Raw genomic sequence first — 14579 nt, 5'->3', positions numbered from 1 at the left:
AAGTTTATATACCTTGTGGAGTGTTTAAATCTAGCTAATTAATAAATGCATTACTCCACACAGTTACCATTTTTGTGGTGAGAACAGATAGCATCCATTCTCTTTACATTTTTCAAGAATACAATATATTGTCATTAATTGTAGTCACCTTGCTGCATAATAGATCTCTTGAAATTTATTCTTCCTAACTGTAATTGTTTTAAAAACTAAATTAAATTAACTAAATTAATAAAAAGTTGTTTTTAACCCAATGTATTTCACATACTATCATTTCAACATATAATCAATATAAACATTATTGAGATTTTTTCATTTTTATACACGAAGTCTTTGAAATTCAATGTGCATTTGACACAGCACATATCAACTCAATCTTGCTACATCTCAAGTGTTCAATAGTCACATGTGGCTAGGGGCTGCCATATTGAATTGTGCAGAACTAAATCCATTCTGTCATTGGAGGCTACAAAATACTGGTATTCAAATTCTATCATTCCTTTCTTATTTATTAGCTAACACACATTTATTTTTAAAAGGGTTCTCTCGGCTGGGCGCGGTGGCTCATGCCTGTAATCCCGGTGCTTTGGGAGGCTGAGGCGGGCGGATCACAAGGTCAGGAGATCGAGATCATCCTGGCTAACGCGGTGAAACCCCGTCTCTACTAAAAAATACAAAAAAAAAAAAATTAGCCGGGTGTGGTGGCGGGCGCCTGTAGTCCTGGCTACTTGGGAGGCTGAGGCAGGAGAATGGTGTGAACCTGGGAGGTGGAGCTTGCAGTGAGTGGAGATCGCGCCACTGCACTCCAGCCTGGGAGACTGAGGGAGACTCCGTCTCAAAAAAAAAAAAAGGTTTGTCTCATCAACTAGTTACTTTTCAAAATTGATCTTGATTCTTTTTCTTATTTGCCAATTTCCAAATAATGACGTGGTTTCTCAGCATGCTCCAAAGATGACCAATGAGGTTTTTTTTTTTAATGTAACATTATGTGTTCATGATTTAAACATACTTTTAAAATGTTTAAATAATCGTGTTCTTATTAATGCTCGGATTTTCCCGTCTTTGGCCTGTAGCAACCTCTTCAAGTTGGCTCTTGAGTTTTCTTGACATGACCCCAGTTATCTTTGGTAGGTTTCTGGTAAGATAAGATGTCCTAGGTACAGCTTGCAAGAGTTCTGGCCAAGACTTAGAATCAGCCATTTTTCCTCAGAGCCCTGGTTTATTTTGGCTTTAAAAGAAATGGCTTTAAAGACCACAATCTAAGTACTAGAAGTGCTCATTGCTACTGGCTTTTTTAGTCATTGTTTTTAGACCCTTTTAAAGCTAGAAAATATTTTTTAAAAATATATTATTAGTTTATTCTGATACTCCCAATTCAAATTCAGGACTGTAAGGTTTTTACTTAAATGTTTTTTGATGTTACATTTGCATCTCCTTTCCTCCATGCAGAAAATACTGGTTCTCAATGATAGCAACAAAATTATTCATTTGCTTTATCCCACAACAGTCTCCAAATATGCTAACACTTCTATCAACAATGTGATTATTAAAAACATTTAAGCTTTTTCTACACATTGAATGCAAAGTGCATTGTGTCCTCTCCCAAATTTATATGTTGAAGCCCTAATATGCAATGAGATGGTATCTGGAGATGGGGTCTAGTGTTAGATCAGCTCATGGTAGGAGTCGGCTGGGAAAGAGGTTGTGTGGGAGGTGGTCATGATGGCATTAGCTCTCTTGTAAGAAGAGATACCAGACAGCTTTCTCTCTTTCCCTCTGCCATGTGAGGACACAGCAAGAAGGAGGTTATTTGCAAGCCACAAAGAGAGCCTGGGCGAGGTGCGGTGGCTTACTCCTGTAATCCCAGCACTTTGGAGCCCAGGCGGGCGGATCACGAGGTCAAGAGACTGAGACCATCCTGACCAACATGGTGAAACCCCGTCTCTACTAAAAATACAAAAATTAGCCGGGTGTGGTGGCAGGCGCCTGTAGTACCAGCTACTCAGGAGGCTGAGGCAGGAGAATCGCTTGAACCCGGGAGGTGGAGGTTTCAGTGAGCCGAGATTGAGCCACTACACTCCAGCCTGGGTGACAGAGCAAGACTCCGTCTCAAAAAAGGAAAAAAAAAAAAAAAAAAAAAGAAAAAGAAGAAAAGAAAGAGAGCCTTCACCAGAAAGGGAACTCTGCTGGACTTAATCTTGGCCGAGGCGGACGGATCACTTGAGGTCAGAAGTTTAAGACCAGCCTGGCCAACATGGTGAAACCCTATCTCTACTAAAAATACAAAAATTTAGCCGACTGTTGTGGTGCGCGCCTGTAATACCAGCTGCTTGGGAGGCTGAGGCAGGAGAATTGCCTGAACCTGAGAGTTGGAGGTTGCAGCGAGCCGATATCACACCGCTGCACTCCAGCCTGGGCAACAGAGTGAGAGTCTGTTTCAAAAAACAAACAACAAACAAAAAAACAAAAACAAAAAACTATTTTGTTATGGCAGCCCCAGCAGACTAATACAGCTGTTCTTTTTGTCCTTAGGGTGTATTCTTGTCTTTGGGTATAGTCTAGGGTATATTTTTATAGTAAATTTTAAAAGGGGAAAACAAAAACTAGAGGTTTTAATGGATTTTATTTTATTTTTATAGCCAGTCAAACTCAGCAGTGGTGGGGGCGTTGTATACCAACTTTAGTGACACTAATGTTAATAAGTAATGGATTTTAAAGGTTAAATTTTTTTCTGACTTTCAGACATTGCCTTAAAGATAAGTTCAGTTTATTGTAAGTTGAAAATTAATTTCTGTTACCTATGGGATAAAATATGAAACATTTGAAATATAAATTCCTTGTAAGATTATAGCTTACAACATAAGTTGTTGCGAATGTTCCAAAATTATTTTTGTGATTTGAGTTGGGAAATTATGAAGACAAAAAGAGTATGTAAAATTTAGAATAATTTACTAATAGACACTTACTTTTTCAAAGTCTCCCAGAATGTTACTGTGGACATTCAGTAAAGTGATGTATATGTGTATTTGTGGGTAGGGATGGTGTTTGGGGGAAGGTACATACACATGTCTGTATAAGCATATACAAACACATGAACACATATATTTTATTAGCCTAGTCTTTAAGGAGTAATCACACCACTGGTGTCTGTTCCTACAACTAAAGAATGAGAGTAATTTAACTAAATAAATTTATTCATTTAACTAAATAAATGCATTAATTTTCACATATTTCTTTCATTGTGAGACAGTTTCAGTGGTTGATATTTTAGTTGAAATATTTAGGTCTCTAAAAACCCCAATTAATTTTGAAATCCTAGTCTGAAGACAGACCTAAATGAAAAAAAAATTAAATGTAGAATTAATTTTTTTGTAGATACCCAAATCATTTCAACTAATTTAAAGAATATTTCCACCAATAATTTTTGTCATTTCATTTTAATTTATTTTTGATCCATGCAATATAAATGAAGAACTGAATTGTAGTACTGTGTTTTGCAAATAAGAATACTTCAAAATTTCCAATTTCCAATTCAACCTATATTTACTAGTTGGAAAACTAAAGTGTTTTAAATTTATTCACATATTGCAATTCTAGAAAAGAACAAATAGCCAAGATAACCAGACCATAAACTCACTTGGCCACTCTTTAGGGCACAGAACATCCTTCTGGGTAAATCTGGGAGCAGCATACTCATTCACAGCCCAGGGTCGGAGTTTGCACCCTCTTTATTTTCTCACTTGACATTGTTTAAAGCCTTGGCACCCAGACCCATAGGATGTTAGGGCCAGAAGGGCACTTAGAGATCCAGCCCAACCCTTTTACTTGAAAGATGAAGAAACTGAGGTCTCAAAGTATGATGAAAATTTCTAAAAGTTATAAAGTTAGCTACTTTTAAAACTCAGATTTATAACATCAATAACAAAAAGTTTATACAATTGAAAATATTAGCATTCATGTGCTCTTAGGCAGAATTAATATAAGGTTTATAGAGTTGAAACTGACTGTGAAGTACTACAGTTGGATTTATGATTTAAGACTCATGACTTAGAAAGAAATAAGGGACTTAGGATTTAGGAAGGAAATCTATAGAATAGCTCTCTCTTGTTTCTGAAATAGTACTTGAATTCTGTTGATGAGATGAAGTGATACTGTTCTGTAACCTGAATTCATATCAGCAAAGTCAGTTCAATTCCCTTGGGTGTACAAAAGCTGGGGCTGTCTTCTGATTGTGAGAATGGCTTCTCCCCAAAACAAACTACAAATTAAATCCATGTGGGATAACCAACATTTCTGTAGAAATCTCGTGATACAGCTGGGCTGCCATTTTCCTTTTATAAAAAGGAAACCCAATACCTGAAATAGCTGATATTACTAGTTGAGTGAGGGTGAAGGGGCAGGACTGGGGGTCTGTTGGTATTATTTGCTAATAGGTAAGTCTTTTATAGGAGAGATAACTGAGGAGAGTTGGAGATGTGTTACATCTGAAAGTGATATGCATCTAGTTTTTTTCATATCAAAAGTGATAACCCTAAATATAAAATAATAAATACTAAACTTAGAAATTATAGTATATCCCTGACAGCAATAGCTCCACCCATCTGGTAGCCGAGTCAGTGCTTGGTTAGCTTCAGTTTAGTTATACTATGAAACTTGGACATGGAGGGAGCTCATAGAAACAGATACACAAGGGAGGTGACTCTAGTCTTATTGGTGTGATTGGGCCATGTCTAATAACAAACTCAGCTTATACAGACTCCGGGATAGGAAGAACCTCAAATTACAAAGCCTGGGAGTGCAGTATTCAGGATGATGGAGATAAGTGGGTTAAGACTATAATCCCCAAATCAGGCAAATACAGATCAGATAAGACATTTATCTCAAATTCTTAGGGTTCCTCTTTACTGGACACATGAGGCTTCCAAAAAACAGGTAGAAATGTGGGGGAAGATGCAGCTTGCTGCAGATGCAAACAACAAGAGAAGGGGGAATTCCAAGCAGTGTTAAGTGCTTCAGGCAGGTCAAGACAGCAGAATAATTTTAAATTATTGAAAATGAAAATTATTAAAAATTTTAAATTATTGAAAATGAAAATTATTAAGCAATTTCTGTAATGTAGTAATTCTTAAACTCTAGACTTCTGGTGACCATCTCTAGAAATTCTGATTCTTTGATCAAATAGTGTTCAGAGATGTGCATTTTAAATACACCTCAGGTAATTCTTAGCAGATTATTAGAGGAGGTTTCCTTAACCTGACCAAGGATACTCCTAACAGATTTATAGACAGCAAACAATATACTTAATGGTGATATTGTAGAAATATTCCCATTAAAGACAGGAATAAGAAGGGCAACTATCATCAATTCCATAGCCCATGCAATAAAACAAGAAAAAGAAATAACAAGTAAAAGATTGGAAAGAAACATATAACCTGCTGTTATTTGTAGATGCTGTGACTGTCTACACCAAAAATCCAAAAGAATCTACAAAATATGAGAACTAATAAACGTTTTAGCATTTTGGCTGGGTACCAAAACAACATACAAAGACAATCGCATTCCTACACAAAACAATAACCAATCAGAAACAGAATTATAAAAAAAAATCTCATTCACAGTACCAAAGAAGCAATAAGACACTTATACATAAACCTATCAAAAGATGTGCAAGTATTCTGTGAAGAAAATATTTTGAGTGAAAAGTTCCATCTCTTTCATGTTTTGTCTCCTTCTCTTTCTTATTCCCCCTACTCCTTCTTGTCTAGTGGCTTGCATCTCCTCCCAGCTTACTTGGTCTCTCTTCCAGAACCAAGTCTTATAATAGTTACTCAGAGTTCTCCCCCTGCAGGGAATGGTGGGTTGTCACAGATCTCAGACCCTGGTCTGAGATCGTGTCTCTGGACTCCCACATCTGTAGGCTGAAGCTTACAAAGACGTGTACCCTTAGACAGCATTTGTCAGTAATATTTTCTAGCTTCCTTTTGCAACCTAAGAGAGGAGTAAGGTGGTAAAAACTCCTGACTCAAGTTCCTTGTTTCCTGTAAGTATTTTAAGTTCCTTTCTCCCCAGGATCTGAACTCTTAGCTACCATTCCCTCCGCCTGGGCCCAGAGCCCAGCAAGCTCATAGCTCCATTCAGGTTCACTTTTTAAAATTATTTTATCTTTTCATTTTTATTGTTATACTTTAAGTTCTAGGGTACATGTGCACAAAGTGCAGGTTTGTTACATAGGTATACATGTGCCATGTTGGCTTGCTGTACTCATCAACTCATCATTTACATTAGGTATTTCTCCTAATGCTATCCCTCCCCCAACACCCACCCCGCTGACAGGCCCTGGTGTGTGATGTTCCCCGCCCTGTGTCCATGTGTTCTCATTGTTCAGTTCCCACCTATGAGTGAGAACATGAGGTGTTTGGTTTTCTGTCCTTGTGATAGTTTGCTGAGAATGATGGTTTCCAGCTTCATCCATGTCCCTGCAAAGGACATGAACACATTGAGGATCACTTTTTAATATTTTGTTCTGTTTCTGATCAATGCAGATGCTTATCTCATATTAGAACCTTGTTATGTATTTTGTGAGTGTGTTTTCACTTTTCATTTCATTGCTATATTGTTTGGAGTGGCAGGAGTTGTCAAGCATGAACTCACTGCCCATCTTGACCAGAGAGACTTCATTTCTTTTCTTGGAGAACAAAGGGAAGTAGAGGATGAGAAAAGACACATTGTTTATCTAAATGGTTACTGATTAACACCAATTTAAGTAATACCTATTTAAACATTCCTTTGGGAAACCGGCAAGATGAAAGTGAGGGGTCAATTGAGAAGGAATGAAGGAAGGGGAGACCTGGGAAGTTTGGAGCTGGGCAAACAGGCAGGGAATGAAGAGGAAACCCTGCCTATGAGCACCTGCTCCTCTTTGGGCATCTTGAATGTTGTCCTTTTTCTTCAGTATGGACAAGAACCCTTCTCCTATTTCTCCTGCTTTTTGGCTTCCTCATTCATACTCTTCTTTCTCCTAAGAAAGAGAGGTTGAGGGCTGTGATTTCCTTTTTCTCCTTTCCTCATGGATTCTCACAAAGCAGAGGCCCAAAGATGCTCCCAGGATTCAGCCAGGACCTTCCGCTTGTTCTTGAATACCCATCCGCAAGTCAAGAAACTAATCAGAAACACAATTCTCCTCAGAGCTCAGTTCAAGACTTGCACTGATAAACTCTTACTTTCCTTCTCTTGTGTAGTAGTATTTTTGAATTCCTACTATGTGCCAGGCTTAGGCACCAAAGGAAGAGTCACAGATAAGAAATGAAAAATGACATTGAGCAATCACCTACTCTGAAGCCATCCTTGATCATGGAGACTCCCCCTGATTTCTGAACACCCGTTCCAGCTTCTCCTTTCTTTTCCCCACCCTGCCACCAAGAAAAAAAGAGCCAGCTCTCTGGTTAAAGAGCTAAGGTCCCTACTTATTTCTGGGTCTTTTGTTTCACAGTGAGGACCCTGGCTCTGGAAGTATCTCTTCTTTGGCTCCTGGCCATTCTCTGATGAGGTCATCTGAAGAGGCCAGTGCTGTCATTGTGGCCACCAGCAGTCTGCCAGGGCCTGTTCTGGGGCTCATCCAAGCCCCAGCTCCAAGAGGCAAACTGCAGATGTTTCTTCTATTTTTAGATGATGGGATGTTGCCCATGAACGAGCCAGTGACCTGGAAAAGCCAATTCTCCCTCCAATCTCTGTTTCTGACTCGCTCATTTCCCTTCATTGTTCTACCAGATTTTTCCTCTGACTATGGGACTGGCATGAAATGACCCAGACTTAACTGAGCTAGTCTAGGGACACAGATCTTGACTTCTCCTGTACCTACTAGGACTGTGGTCACCAAGACTGGTTTTAGGGATAAGAGATTGAACTTTTTGTTATATTAGGGGTCTCCAAAAATTTCCATCATGCTTTCCTATCAGTAAAACATTTTTGAGCACCCATCCTAGTTTTTGCTTATGTATTTATTTATAAATTTTATGCAAGTACATTTGTACTAATATATGTTATAAAGCTTATACAGAAAGTAGAAGATGTATAGGCTGAAACAGTTCTAAGGCATTAGGAGTTCTCACGTTCTTTTCTTGTGTCCCATGTATCTTCTGGCACCCCCTCTGTGGTAATCACTGCTCTGCATAGCTAAATGAGAAAATGTCCTTTGGAAACACCTTTTAATTTTTTTTTTTTGAGCTGCATGCTAGCTATTGTTGATTTGGGGAATAATGGAAAGGTTTTTGTTGGCTAAAGTATCGCCTCTTTTCCAATAAACAGCAAGATCTGAAATTTCTCTATTAGAGAAGTGGTAACTTTGGGTTAAGCACTGCCTTCTCTCTGAGGTCTCTTAAATCACAAATCCTTTTGAAAGAAGTTGGAGAAGAAGTATGTTATGTCTCCAGTCCTTTAGGTCAGTACCTAAATTGGGCTGCTTTCCTCAGAGCCCTGGATGCCCTGCATAGTGTCTGGCACAGAGGAAGAGCTCAATATACACATTTGTTGAATTAGTGAATGAGTGTGGGCAATTCAGAGAAGGGAAAGATCAAAAAGAGCAAGAAGGAAGCTAAGGTACTGGAAGGCAAAGCGAAGCTGAGTTTTCTCCTCTTTCTAATTTTGCTCAGGGCCGGAGAGGTTTCTTCTCTTCCTGGGAGTAGTTATTCAGCACAGTGTGGTTCCTTCTGGGGCAGGGCTTCTCTTGGTCTGAGATTTTATTTTCCAGGAATGCAGGGGTAGCTGGGTTGCTCCAGATTAGAGAATGGACCCTCTGCAATCTAGCCATCTGGAAAGAGGACTAATCTATTCCTGCCTTTCTGAATAAGCCAAGCAGAGTCACCATTGCATTCCTTGCCACCTTCACTCTGTTCTTAGAGCAGCCTAGGATGAGGGTCGGACGTCTATATCCACAGGTGGTTGCAGAGTATTTGTGGTTTGCAAAGAGGGATCTGGTCCCTTTTGGTATCCTCAGGACATTTTTATAGGCAATAGAAGGAGATTTCTTTTCCCAGAGAAGAGATACATGTTGAAATAGATTCTACTCATCTAGTCAGCCTTGCACAGGATTTTGTTGCTTGTTTTTTGATCTCCCCCAATCTCCTGCCAAAAAAGGTGTGTGTGTGTGTTAAGCAGCACCAATTTAGTTGGAATTGTACTGAATTTATAGATTTACTTAGGGAAAATTGACATTTTTATAATATTGAACTACCACACATTTGGGCAAATACTATGTTTCTATGTCTGTCTATTTTTTCAGGTCTTTTTTAATGTTGTAAGTCAGTTGAGTTTCTATTTGTTGAATCCCAGGAATTTTACATTTTGTTTTATTATTGTGTGCTAGTTACTCTTAATTGATATTTGCAAGTTGGCATCTTTAGTTTTCTAAACAAATTGTTAAGGATTGTTTTATTAAATTCCTGAAAATTTCAGCTAGTATTTTGTTTGGAATTGCATAGATTAGATAGATTGGTTTGGGAAAAATTAGAGCTCTACCTTTACTTTTACTTTTACTCATTTTCTTCATTATTTCGAACAAGCTTGAAAGCTTTAGTAGGGTTCTAAAGTTCTAAAGCTCTCTCTTTAGAAGAATGTGCATTCTTTATTAGCTTATTTCCTAGATGTTAGAGGTTTTGTTGCTATTGTGAATAATGTCTTATTTTCTGTGTTTTAGTGTTTGTAAGTCTGTAAAAATTCTATTGATTTTTGTGGATTGATTTATTTTTTAAAAAGTTTTTGTAGAGATGAAATCTTGCTACGTTGCCCAGGCCGCTCTTGAACTCTTGGCATCAAGTAATCTTCTTGCCTTGGCTTCCCAAAGCACTGGGATTACAGGTGTGAGCCACCATGCCTAGCCTTATGTAGATTGATTTTGTATCTAGCTCCCTTGTTGAACACTTAATAGATCTTTCAGTTTGTCTTCAGATCTATTGAGATTTCTCATACATGAGCAGATAACTTGAAAACAATAGAAATGTTATCACTTCCCTTTCAATTCTTAAAAACTCTTATTGCTGTTGTTATTATTATTAGTTTTATATAGCATTAGGCAGGATATCCAGAAATGGTAATAGTAGACATCTTTTGTGTTATTTCTGATCTTCTATTTAGTGTGATGCTTACTGTATATTTTGGACATAGCTCCTCTACTAACTTAATGGAATTCCTATTTTACTAAGCGTTTTTATTATATATATATATAATATGAAATTTCTATAAAATATTTTTTCTGAATCTATTGAGAAATCATTTGATTTTTCTCCCTTGGTCTAGTGTATGGTTTATATTAACAGATTTCTGTTTTTAAATTACCTCAAGATTACTGCAATAAACCTTATTTAATCATAATTTTTAAAAATGTGCTGTTGAATTCAGTTTGCTTATATTGTATTTTGGATCTGTAAGTAAAAAAGAACTATTGTGTTTTTCCCCCCCTCTCTATTCTTATTAGGTTTTAGAATTAATCTAACAGAATGAGTTGTGCTGCTTTTATTTTTTTTCTTACTTTCTGGAACAAATTTTCCAGACAGGAATACTTTGTTTTTTGAAATATCATTTGTAAAACCACCTAGCCTAGGAGCAATTTTAAAAAATATTATTATTATTATTTTGCTTAGAGATGGGGTAGGGGTGTCTTCTCTGTTGTATTTAACCATTTCAATATTTTGTTATTGGTTGGTTCAAATTTCTGATTTTTCTTTGTCTCGTTTTAAATTTATATTTTCTATAAATATATCTATTTTGTCTTAGTTTTCATTTTATAAGTGAATAGTTATTTTTTAATAATTATTTTAATCTCTTTGGTATCTGGAGATTTTTTTTCCTTTTGAATTTTATATTTTTGCATCTTCTTTCTGATGAGCTTTTGCTGCAGGTCGGTACAGCTTAGCAATCACTTCAAACGTTCAGCTTTTGTTTTAATTATTCTTACTGATTTTGTAGTTGCTGCTGCTGCTATAGTCACTCTTTTATTGAATTCTGCCTTTATCTTTATTTTCTTTCTTATTTTTTGTGTTCAGTCAATTGTTCTTTTTCTAATCTTTTCTGTTAAAACCTTAGTTCATTTGTTTTCAATGCTTTTTTTTCCCCTAGTAAATGTATTGAGAACTATAAATTTCATTCTTAAGTCTGCTTTTGCTGTGTCTCTGAAATTCTGGCATGTATTTTCCCTCATTATCATTTGGTTCCAAGTATTTTATAATTTCTTTTATATTTTCCTATTAACCCAAACATTATTATGTTACTACTTAACAGAAGTACAAAGCTTTAAAGTTATTTTATTCATAATTTATAATTTTATTCCATTCTGTTAAGATAACAATGTGAATGATGATGATTTGGGGAGAATGTATTGAGGCTCTCTTTGTGATCTGGTAAATGTTAAATTTTTTGAATATTTTATGTGTGCTCAAAAATGTTCTCTCTTCTTATTGATGGTTGTAAAGTTTTCATATAATTAGTATTTCAAGTTTATGAATCATACCATTCAGATCTCCTCTATAATTGCTTATTTTTTGTCTGTGTATCCCATCAGTTTCTCAGATGACTACAAAAAACGTGTCTAACTATAATTGTTATATGGTTCTCTCTTTAGTTCTTCTGGTTGTTGCATTTTGTACATTGAAGGTATGTTTTTAAGCAGATATATGTTCACAATTGTTATATCTTTCTGCTCATATTTTTCTTCTATTGTTTGACATTAAATTTGCTCCTCAGTTTTATTTGGTTCAAAATTGCACCATATACCTTTTCCATCATTTTATTTGTGACCTCTCTGTCACCTTTTGTTTTAGAAATATTCCTTTCAGAAAACCTATTGCTAGATATTGCTTCAAAAAAAAAAACCCCAATTTGCAAGTGCCTGTCTTTTGATTAGTGAGCTTAATCTGTTTGTAAATTGCGTTAGTTTCCTAAGGCTGCCATGACAAAACAGTTCACACTGAGGAGCTTAAAACAGCAGTAGCTTATTGCCTCATAGTTGTGGAGGATAGAAATCTGAAATAAGGTGTTGGCAGGGCTATGCTCCCACTGAAATATTTAGGGGAATTCTTCTTTGCTTTTTCCTAGCTTCCAGTGGTTTGCTGAAATCTTTGGTGTTCCTTGGCGTGCAGCTGCACAGTTCCAATCTCTGCCGTCATTGCAGCATGACACCTCCTTGGGCGTCTCTCTCTCTTCATATGGCATTTTCCTCTTCCTATAAGGACTCCAGTCCTCTTAGATTAGGGGCTCACCCTACTCCAGCATGACTTCATCTTAATGTAACTAATTACATCTGCAACAACCCTATTCCAAATAAGGTTACAATACGAGACACGGAGGGTTAGAACATCAATAAATCTTTTTAGGGGAGACACGATTCAATCCATAAAACAAATTATGTAATTAATTGTGTATTAGGATTTATTTCAGACACCTTATTTTTAATTTATATTTAAATATCTTTTACTTTCCTCCCCCTTTTTCCTTTCTCATGTTTCATTGAATAGAATTTTCTTCTGAGGGCTTGAAAAGTTTGAATTCCATTCTCTATACTCGGTAGTTATATTTAACTTTAAAAATCATATTTATGTTTATTTTTCTTATCAATTCTCAATAGCATTTATATCATTCTCTATAAGAAAAATAATACTCTCACTTTCCACTGGTCTCTCTTTGCAGCCATCATTTGTTCACTGCCCATTAGTCGTTTTGGATTCTCTCTTTCTGTCTCTCTCTCTCTCTCTCTCTCTCCCCTCCTTCTTCTGCCTGTCCCTCTCTCTCTACTGTTGTATACTTGAATTAACTTTTCTATGTTATGTATCCACTCTTGTTTCCTTTTTATCTCATGGTAGTCTCATGGATTTATTTCTCTTCTAACTGGGATACATTCTTTGAGAATATTTTAGAAGAGAATTTTCCGTGTTGACTTCCTTAGGCCTTTTGTGCCTGAGATTATTTTTATGACATCCTCTTAATTTTTTTGAACATAGATTTGAGGCTTGAAGTTCTTTAGTACTTTAAAAATATTATGTACCTGTCTTTTTGCCTCTATTGTCATTGTTGAACTGAAGTTAGATATCAATCAGATTCTTATTCCTTCATGGGTAATCATCTCTTTTTCTTTAGCAGCTTTTAGAATTTTGACTTTGTGTTTTTAAATTTCCTTATAAAGTATCAAGGTTTTAAATCATATTTATCTTATTAGACATTCCATAAACTCTTTCAGTCTGAAGTCTTTCATCTTTCTTTAATACAAAAAATCCTTGGTTATTTTTTCTTTGACACTTCTCTTTCTTCATTTTTTTCTTTAAAACTTCCTATTACACAGATGATGACACTTTTATTTTATTCTTCATAGCTTCTAATTCTGTTATATTTTCCAACTCTTTGTCTTTTCTCAGTGCCTTCTGGGAGAGTCCATCAACCTGGTCATCTGGCTCACTTATCCCAGCAGAGTCCATTTTTAATATTTATGTCATTTATTGGATTCTTTATTTCAATTATTAAATTTTTGGCATCCAATGTTTCTGTTTGGTTCTTCTTTATAACTGCTTTACGTTACCATTATCTTTCCTTTTCTTTATTTATTATGCTTATTTTAAATTATTAATCTGTGTGGTTTCATTAGTTCTAATTTATCTTCTATAGGTTGTACAGTTTGTCTTCTTTCTAACGGTGATGTTTCTCAGATGTCCGGTAGTTTTTGCTTGGGGGTTTGTTTTCCCCTGGGGGCAGGTTATTAGCTTTTTGGCTTAAATTGTTACTGCGAAGGAGACCCAAACCTAGGCCACAGCACGTGCTGCTCCTGTGGGCTTTAAGAAGGGAGCGTGGCCATGAGAGGTGCTTACACCTCTGCTTGCCCTCCAGCCTTTGCTAACTGCTCAATGGGGACCCTGCTTGCTCGGGGTAAGGGGAGAATTCTGAGCACTCTTGTGTTCTGAGGACTGTGTCTCCCTTGTTCCTAACTGACAAGCCCGATGAATGTGGAAGAGCGTGGGGAGGAGAGAGCTCCCAGGGGCTTGCTGCTGTCCTGCACCTGCTGTCTCCTGCTTTTTGGCTCAGTTTCAGTTGCTTTCTTGGCACTTCTACTCCTTCTGTGGTACCCTCTGGAGCTGTTGTTTTCTCTATCCTGTAGGGGCTGATGGGGGCCACGATCCACTCAGGATAGTGTGGTGCACAAGCACAGTTCAGAGACCCTCCCCCAACAGTGGTGCCTGGTGCTTTTCTGCTCTGAGCTGCTCTTTCCTCCCCATCCTCGGATCAGAACCACCGTCTGTCTCCCTAGGGTTCCTCACAGTCTTAGGTTCTTCAAATCTGTACTTTTCCATTTACTTCTGAGGTATCCCCAGGGTTGGAATAGAGGATGAAACTTGCAATCCCCTTTGCAGCTCCACACCTCCACCTACTGCGCCGCCTTTTACTTCTGAGTCTTCTGCCCCACCCCCACCCCATCTCCAGGGAAACCTGCACATCTCACAGTTGCCTCTTCAGGCAACAAGGCTGCATTTTCCCTGCTCTGCCTCATTAGTCACTGCTTCTTCTCCTACTTTCCATCTTCAAAACAGTTCTAAAATTTCTGGTCTACT

This window comes from Pongo pygmaeus, chromosome 9 (genome assembly GCF_028885625.2).
Source record: "Pongo pygmaeus isolate AG05252 chromosome 9, NHGRI_mPonPyg2-v2.0_pri, whole genome shotgun sequence".
Taxonomy (NCBI): Eukaryota; Metazoa; Chordata; class Mammalia; order Primates; family Hominidae; genus Pongo; species Pongo pygmaeus.
Note: the sequence above shows the minus strand (reverse complement) of the source record.